This window comes from Oncorhynchus keta, chromosome 1 (genome assembly GCF_023373465.1).
Source record: "Oncorhynchus keta strain PuntledgeMale-10-30-2019 chromosome 1, Oket_V2, whole genome shotgun sequence".
Taxonomy (NCBI): domain Eukaryota; kingdom Metazoa; phylum Chordata; class Actinopteri; order Salmoniformes; family Salmonidae; genus Oncorhynchus; species Oncorhynchus keta.
The window spans coordinates 74,662,531-74,670,281 of NC_068421.1; positions in this window are offsets into that span (position 1 = coordinate 74,662,531).

Below are 7,751 nucleotides of genomic sequence, written 5' to 3' on the forward strand. Positions count from 1 at the left end.
AGCAGGGACTGTGAAGCAACACAAACATAACCGCATACACACACACACACGATAGCATACACACTATACACAGACGTACACATGGATTTTGTACTGTATATATGTGGTAGTGGTGGAGTAGGGGCCTGAGGGCAGACAGTCAGAATTTAATGTAATGTTTTTAAAATGGTATAAACTGCCTTAATTTTGCTGGACCCCAGGAAGAGTAGCTTCTGAATGGGGATCCATAATAAATACAAATAAAAGGCCCTCCCCCGCCCTCTTTTGGGCAAAGCTGACCACGACTCCATTTTGCTCCTCCTTTCCTATAGGCAGAAACTCAAACAGGATGTACCCGTCTTAAGAACTATTCAAAACTGGTCTGACCAATCGGAATCCACGGTTGTTTTGATCACGTGGATTGTGATATGTTCCAGGTAGCATCAGAGAATAATATCGACGTATATGCTGATTCGATTAGTGAGTTTATAAGTGCATAGGATATGTTGTACCCACTGTGACTATTAACACCTACCCTAACCAAACTCCTTCTCCGTGGCTGATGTGAGTAAGACATTTAAACGTGTTAAACCTCACAAGGCTAAAGGCCCAGACGGCGTCCCTAGTCGCGTCCTTAGAGCATGCGCAGACCATTTGGCTGGTGTGTTTACGGACATATTCAATCTCTACCTATCCCAGTTTGCTGTCCCCACATGCTTCAAGATGACCACCATTGTTCCTGTTCCCAAGAAGGCACAGGTAACTGAACTAAATGACTATCGCCCCGTAGCACTCATTTCTGTCATTATGAAGTGCTTTGAAAGGCTTGTCAAGGATCATATCACCTCCACCTTACCTATCACCCTAGACCCACTTCAATTTGCTTACCGTTCCAATAGGTCCACAGACAATGCAATCGCCATAACACTGCACACTGCCCTGTCCCATCAAGACAAGAGGAATAACTACTTAAGAATGCTGTTCATTGACTGTAGCTCAGCATTCAACACCATAGTACCCTCCAAGCTCATCATTAAGCTTGAGGCCCTGGGTCTCAACCCTGCCCTGTGCAATTGGGTCCTGGACTTCCTGATGGGCCGCCCCCAGGTGGTGAAGGTAGTAAACAACATCTCCACTTCGCTGATCCTCAACACTGGGGACCCACAAGGGTGCGTGCTCAGCCCGCTCCTGTACTCCCTGTTCACCCATGACTGCACGGCCATGCACATCTCCAACTCAATCATCAAGTTTGCAGACAACACAACAGTAGTAGGCTTGATTACCAATGACAATGAGGCAGCCTACAGGGAGGAGGTGAGGGCCCTCGGAGTGTGGTGTCGGCAAAACAACCTCTCACTCAACGTCAACAAAACAAAGGAGATGATCATGGACTTCAGGAAACAGCAGAGGGAGCACCCCCATATCCACATCGAAAGGACAGCAGTGGAGAATGTGGAAAGTTTTAAGTTCCTCGGCGTACACATCACAGACAAACTGAAATGGTCCACCCACACAGATAGTGTGGTGAAGAAGGCACAACAGTGCCTCTTCAACCTCGGGAGGCTGAAGAAATTTGGCTTGTCACCTAAAACCATCACAAACTTTTACAGGTGCACAATTGAGAGCATCCTGTTGGACTGAATCACCACCTGGTACGGCAACTGCACCGCCCTCAACTGCAAAAGGCTCTCAAGAGGGTGGTGTGGTCTGCACAACGCATCACCGGGGGCAAACTACCTGCGCTCCAGGACACCTATAGCACCCGATGTCACAGGAAGGCCAAGAAGATCATCAAGGACAACAACCACCCGAGCCACTGCCTGTTCACCCTGCTACCATCCAGAAGGCGAGGTCAGTACAGGTGCATCAAAGCTCGGACCGAGAGACTGAAAAACAGCTTTTATCTCAAGGCCATCAGACTGTTAAACAGCCATCACTAACACAAAGAGGTTGCTGCCTACATACACACATGAAATCATTGGCCACTTTAATAAATGATCACTAGATCACTAGTCACTTTAATAATGCCACTTTAAATATGTTCACATATCTTGCATTACTAATCTCTAATTAAATTACATATCTTGCATTACTAATCTCTAAAATCTCTCATTTGTATATACTGTATTTTATGCCATCTATTGCATCTTGACCATTCCGATCTGTCATTGCTCATCCATATGTTTATATGTATATATTCTTATTCCATTCCTTTACTTCGATTTGTGTGTATTAGGTAGTTGTGGAATTGTTAGATTACATGTTAGATTTGCTGCACTGTCAGAACTAGAAGCACAAGCATTTCGCTATAGTCGCAACAACATCTGCTAACCATGTGTATGTGACCAATAAAATTGTATTTTATTTGATACAGATAACAATTAACTTCTGATGTAGACCCTAGACTATAACACTCAATATTTCAATAGGATACCTGATAATGAACAATATTCCAAGTTTAGTAGTCAGAACCCAGAGTCAAGCGTCGGCTGAAGTGGTGTAAAGCTCGGCGCCATTGACTCTGGAGCAGTGGAAATGTGTTCTCTGGAGTGATGAATCACACTTCATCTCCTGGCAGTCCGATGGATGAATCTGGGTTTGGCAGATGCCAGGAGAACGCTATCTGCCCGAATGCGTAGTGTCAACTGTAAAGTTGGGTGGAGGAGGAATAATGGTCTGGGGCTATTTTTTCTTGGTTTGGGCTGGGACCCTTAGTTCCAGTTAAGGGAAATCTTAACGCCACAGCATACAATTACATTTGAAATTATTCTGTACTTCCAACTTTCCAACTCCATCCAACACCTTTGGGATGAATTGGAATACTGACTGCGAGCCAAGCCTAATCGCCCAACATCAGTGCCTGACCTCACTTGTGCTCTTGTGGCTGAATGGAAGCAAGTCTCCCCAACAATGTTATAATATCTAATGATAGGTCTTCCCAGAAGAGTGGATGCTGTTATTGCAGCACAGGGGGGACAACAACTCCATATTAATGCCCATGATTTTGGAAATGGATGTTCGATGAGTAGGTTTCCACATACTTTTGGTCATGTAGTGTAGAACGGGTCCACTGCTATCAGACTTGCTTTCAATAAATTTAATCGGGTTGTGCACAAAGGCTTCATACTCTCAGATTATAGGAAATATTTACCAGTTCTTTGGATCATAAACATTACAGCAAATGTATTTAGACATTCAAAGTCCATAGGTTATGTCAGTGATATGGTTAATTTTACGCATCTTTCCCTCTTTTACGCACGAGGCAGCTTGAGGTGTCCGAACAGTTTCTTTCTTTACTTCATTCTCTACTACTAGTTAGCTGTTTTCAGTTCATTAACAAACACAGAAAAATATTGCAATACTGTACTTTCCACTGATTCAATTGAACTGCAACTTGTCATATGCATAACCAGCCTGTAAGGTGATTCAAACTCGTCCCCTGTTCCCTATGAGTTGCTAGCCTGTAAGCCCACATACATATCTATAAATATTACACATTTGAATAATGTATTTGATATCCCTCCCTATCAGCTCCCAGTCCCACCATGGCTATCTACTATCTGGCTACCAAATATGTGGATATCCACCATCCCCACCAGTATCACAAGATCTGTGACTTCGACAAGTCTTTGGGGAAGACTATTGATGTCAACAACATAGTGTTTGCTCTCCATGTTCCCTTGTCCAACAAACAGATGAGCCCCTGGTTCCAGTTCCTGCTGACAGTTCCACAGTTTACATTGCCTTCAGAATAATCAACCAGATAGGTAAGTGACATTCCATTTTAGGAGACAGGTTAAAGAAGGATTGTTAAGCCTTGAGACAATTCAGACATGGATTGTGTATGCGTGCCATTCAGGGGGTAAATGGGCAAGACAAAATGCTAGGAACACCGTTTTTAGTCAAGAACTGCTACCCTGCTAAGTTTTTCATGCTCAACGGCCAATTTGAAACAACTGTGTGAAGCATTGGAGTCAACATGGGCCAGCATCCCTGTGGAACGCTTTTGACGCCATGGTAGAGTCCATGGCCCAATGAATTGAGGCTATTCTGAGGGCAAAAGGGGGTGGGGGTGCAACTCAATATTAGGAAGGTGTTCCTAATGTTTTGTATACTCAGTATATATCTCAATGGTTAGCATTTTGTATGAGACAGTAAGTGGTGAGTACATGTTCTTTCAGATGATTAAATGAGAATATTTTTACTCTCCTGTGTACACTCTTCTTCAAGATGAGACTGCAAGGAATCACCTCTGCATACTGGGAGCAGATTGGGCTAATTGTCTTTGGCTTTTCTATCCTCCTTATATTTGACCGGAGTGAGAGGTAGTATTCAGCAATTAGTTTTTTATTTTGGCATTAGTTGATCTGTTTCATTTTGACAAAGATAGTATTTGACTCTCAAAGGTTCATGGGATGAATGCATTCCACAACATCTGGTCATTAGACTTGGGGACAGAGATAGCAGTATTCTTCAGACAATAACTGCATCTGTTATGATACAAAACCACTATTACATTATAATTATAACTATAATGTTGGGAGCATTTTCCTCATTATCCTTGTATTATAAAAAACGGCATTGTATTCTCCTTAACCTAAACAACACATGGCCTTCGTCATTGTGGCTAGTATTTCCTTGTGCCTGTACTTCCTCTTTCTGTGTGTCATGGTTTAGCAGGTATTCTAGAACATCAGTGGGAAAATAGGCCAACTGCTGGCCATGACAGAAAACAGAAGACTAAGCTATAGTGTGGGTCAAAGGCAATAATTATTCAATTTGTTTTAAAGTGGCACAGTACCACTCCATTACCTTGAGTTTGTCTCAACACTAACAAGTATAGGATCAGTTTACCCTACTCTCAATCGTAAACATAACCATGATGAGGATGAACGAATATCTGTGGTAAGTGCAAACGTTGACCTTTTCTGTCATTGGGCACAGACAGTGCTTCCCCATACCCTTTAGTTGGTCTTAACACTAACATGTCTGTCCTGGTGTTATTGGGGAATTATCTTCACGTTTTAATAGATGGCCTACATTGAATTTAAACATAGCATATCTTAAAATGTATTTCACCTTTATTTTGACAGGGAGTCAAGGTATCTTTCACAGATGAGCCCTGTATACACATCAATACACATGAACACATATCAATATACTCGACATGTATCAATTTACAATGCCTTCAGAAAGTATTCAGACCCCTTGACTTTTTCCACATTTTGTTAGGTTACAGTCTTATTCTAAAATGTATTAAATTACTTTTTCCCTCATCAATTTACATACAATACCTCATAATGATGAAGTGAAAACAGGTTTATAGACATTTTTGCAAACGTATAAAAAATAGAAATACCTGATTTTCACAAGTATTCAGCCCTTTGCTATGAGATTCGAAATTGAGCTCAGGTGCATCCTGTTTCTATACCCTCTAACCCTAACCCTACAACTTGATTGGAGTCCACATGTGGTAAATTAAATTGATTGGACATCATTTGGAAAGGCACACACCTGTCTATATAAGGTCCCACAGTTGACAGTGCATGTCAGAGCAAAACCAAAGCCATGAGGTTGAAGGACTTGTCCACAGAGCTCTGAAACAGGATTGTGTTGTGACACATATCTGGGGAAGGGTACCAGAACACGTATGTAGCGTTGAAGGTCTCCAAGAACATAATGGCCTCCATCATTCACAATGGCCTCCATCAACACAACGGGCCCCACTGGACTGAGGGGCAGCTCGGGACTGAGGGGTAGCTCGGGACTGAGGGGTAGCTCGGGACTGAGGGGAAGCTCAGGAGTGAGAGGAAGCTCAGGAGTGAGAGGAAGCTCAGGAGTGAGAGGAAGCTCAGACAGGTTGATGGATCTACCAGATCCTGACTGGCTGGTGGTTTCGGCAGATCCTGGCTGACTGGCAGATCCTGGCTGACTGGCGGATCCTGGCTGACTGGCGGATCCTGGCTGACTGGTGGATCTGGCAGATCCTGGCCGACTGGCGGATCCTGGCCGACTGGCGGATCCTGGCCGACTGGCGGATCCTGGCCGACTGGCAGTTCTGGCAGATCCCGGCTGACTGGCGGATCTGGAAGAGTCTGGTTGACTGGCGGATCTGGAAGAGTCTGGTTGACTGGCGGATCTGGAAGAGTCTGGTTGACTGGCAGATCTGGAAGAGTCTGGCTGACTGGCGGATCTGGAAGAGTCTGGCAGACTGGCAGATCTAGAAGAGTCTGGCTGACTGGCGGATCTAGAAGAGTCTGGCTGACTGGCAGCTCCTTGCAGAGTGACAGCTCCTTGCAGACTGACAGCTCCTTGCAGACTGATAGCTCCTTGCAGACTGGCAGCTCCTTGCAGACTGGCAGCTCCTTGCAGACTGGCAGCTCCTTGCAGACTGACAGCTCTGGCTGCTCCATGCAGACTGGCAGCTCTGGCTGCTTCATGCAGACTGACATCTCTGGCTGCTCCATGCATAGAGCTGGCCACCCGGCCAAACTGAGCAATTGGGGGAGAAGAGCCTTGGTCATGGAACCTGATGGTCATTCTGACAGAGCTCGAGAGTTCTTCTGTGGAGATAGGAGAACCTTCCAGAAGGACAACCATCTCTGCAGCACTCCACCAATCAGGCCTTTATGTTAGAGTGGCCAGACGGAAGCCACTCCTCAGTAAAAGGCACATGACAGTCCGCTTGGAGTTTGCCAAAAGGCGCTTAAAGGGTACTCAGACCATGGGAAACAAGATTCTCTGGTCTGATGAAACCAAGATTGAACTCTGGCCTGAATGCCAAGCGTCATGTCTGGAGGAAACCTGGCACCATGCCTACGGTGCAGCATGGTGGTGGCAGCATCATGCTGTGGGGATGTTTTTCAGCGGCAGAGACTGGGAGACTAATCAGGATCGAGGGAAAGATGAATGGAGCAAAGTACAGAGAGATCCTTGATGAAAACCTGCTCCAGAGCACTGAGGACCTCAGGACCCCAAGCACACAGCCAAGACAATGCAGGAGTGGCTTCAGGACAAGTCTCTGAATATCATTGAGTGGCCCAGACTGAGGCCGGACATGAACCCGATCAAACATCTCTGGAAAGACCTGAAAATAGCCTGACAGAGCTTGAGAGGATCTGCAGAGAAGAATGGGAGAAACTCCCCAAATATAGGTGTGCCAAGCTTGTAGCGTCATACCCACGAAGACTCAAGGCTTTAATCACTGCCAAAAGTGCTTCCACAAAGTACTGAGTAAAGGGTCTGAATACTTATGTAAATGTGATATATATATTTTTAAACAATTCTAAAAACGTGTTATTGCTACCGGCAGGGTAGCCTAGTGGTTAGAGAGCTGGACTAGTAACCGGAAGGTTTCAAGTTCAAACCCCTGAGCTGACAAGGTACAAATCTGTCGTTCTGCCCCTGAACAGGTAGTTAACCCACTGTTCCTAGGCCGTCATTGAAAATAAGAATTTGTTCTTAACTGACTTGCCTAGTTAAATAAAGGTCAAATAAAAAAATAAAACATACATAATGCAATATTGTGTGTAGATTGATGAGGGGAAAAAACAATTTCATACATTTTTGAATTTGGCTGTAACATAACAAATTGTGGAAAAAGTCAAGGGGTCTGAATACTTTCCGAATACACACATCAATATTCACATCGATAGGCCTAATACAGTAGCTATGAGATTGAGGAACAGTCAGGGAGGCAGGCTCACAGGCAGAGGGCGCACTGTATATAAAGAAGGAGACGTGGAGATAAATTGCACAATTCCAGTCCTCCC